General features: G+C 49.2%; 1 pseudogene; it reads left to right on the forward strand.

Annotated features, from left to right (window-relative positions):
• The first annotated feature begins 779 nt into the window (after nucleotides 1-779).
• On the forward strand, nucleotides 780-897 carry LOC124712931 (annotated as a pseudogene).
• Nucleotides 898-1,200: the final 303 nt, after the last annotated feature.

Genomic DNA, 1,200 nt, shown 5'->3' on the forward strand with positions numbered 1-1,200 from the left:
GCCACACAACGTGCTCTAGAAGGTGTAAGTCAACTACCCTGGCCAGCAAGATCTCCGGATCTGTCCCCCATTGAGCATGTTTGGGACTGGATGAAGCGTCGTCTCACGCGGTCTGCACGTCCAGCACGAACGCTGGTCCAACTGAGGCGCCAGGTGGAAATGGCATGGCAAGCCGTTCCACAGGAATACATCCAGCATCTCTACGATCGTCCCCATGGGAGAATAGCAGCCTGCATTGCTGCGAAAGGTGGATATACACTGTACTAGTGCCGACATTGTGCATGCTCTGTTGCCTGTGTCTATGTGCCTGTGGTTCCGTCAGTGTGATCATGTGATGTATCTGACCCCAGGAATGTGTCAATAAAGTTTCCCCTTCCTGGGACAATGAATTCACGGTGTTCTTATTTCAATTTCCAGGAGTGTAGAATTTAAATATCCTGCCGTGGATGGGAATTACAGAATTAGTTTACAAGTACAGGTTGTGATGCAAGAACGACAACGTATGGAAGTTTAGGTCTGGTCGTGAGTCGTGTACAGATAGTTAAAGAAAAATCCGTGTTCAAGCCCCGGTCGGGCACAAATTTTTCTTGTCGTCATTCCCTTGTACAGCTGGTGGTTGTTTGTATTCGCCACTGCGAATACTTTTCACGTATAATGAACCATCAATTTGATGCAAAGTCAAAATGAAGTGTATCGCAGTGACTTGTTAAATTGTATTCATACAGGTTCATACTGAACCACCAAGTTACTTTCTTTTACCTCCAGCAGACTCCTCCTCGGCCAACAGCCTTGCCACAGTGGTAACACCGGTTCCCGTCAGATCACAGAAGTTAAGCGCTGTAGGGCTAGGCTAGCACTTGGATGGGTGACCATCCGGTCTGCCGAGCGCTGTTGGCAAGCGGGGTGCACTCAGCCCTTGTGAGGCAAAATAAGGAGCTACTTGATTGAGAAGTATCGGCTCCGGTCTCGGAAACTGACATACGGCCGAGAGATGGGTGTGCTTACCATATGCCCCTCCATGTCCGCATACAGTAACGCCTATGGTCTGAGGATGACACGGTGGCCGGTCGGTACCGTTGGGCCTTTACGGCCTGTTCGGGAGGAGTTTAGTTTTAGGCTCCTCTTCAATAATCTATACGGTATCACAACATCGTGTTGGAAGCCACTCAAAACTTGTGATGTTCGTTCATCCTGACGGTC

The sequence above is a fragment of the Schistocerca piceifrons genome, chromosome 8, assembly GCF_021461385.2.
Source record: "Schistocerca piceifrons isolate TAMUIC-IGC-003096 chromosome 8, iqSchPice1.1, whole genome shotgun sequence".
NCBI lineage: Eukaryota > Metazoa > Arthropoda > Insecta > Orthoptera > Acrididae > Schistocerca > Schistocerca piceifrons.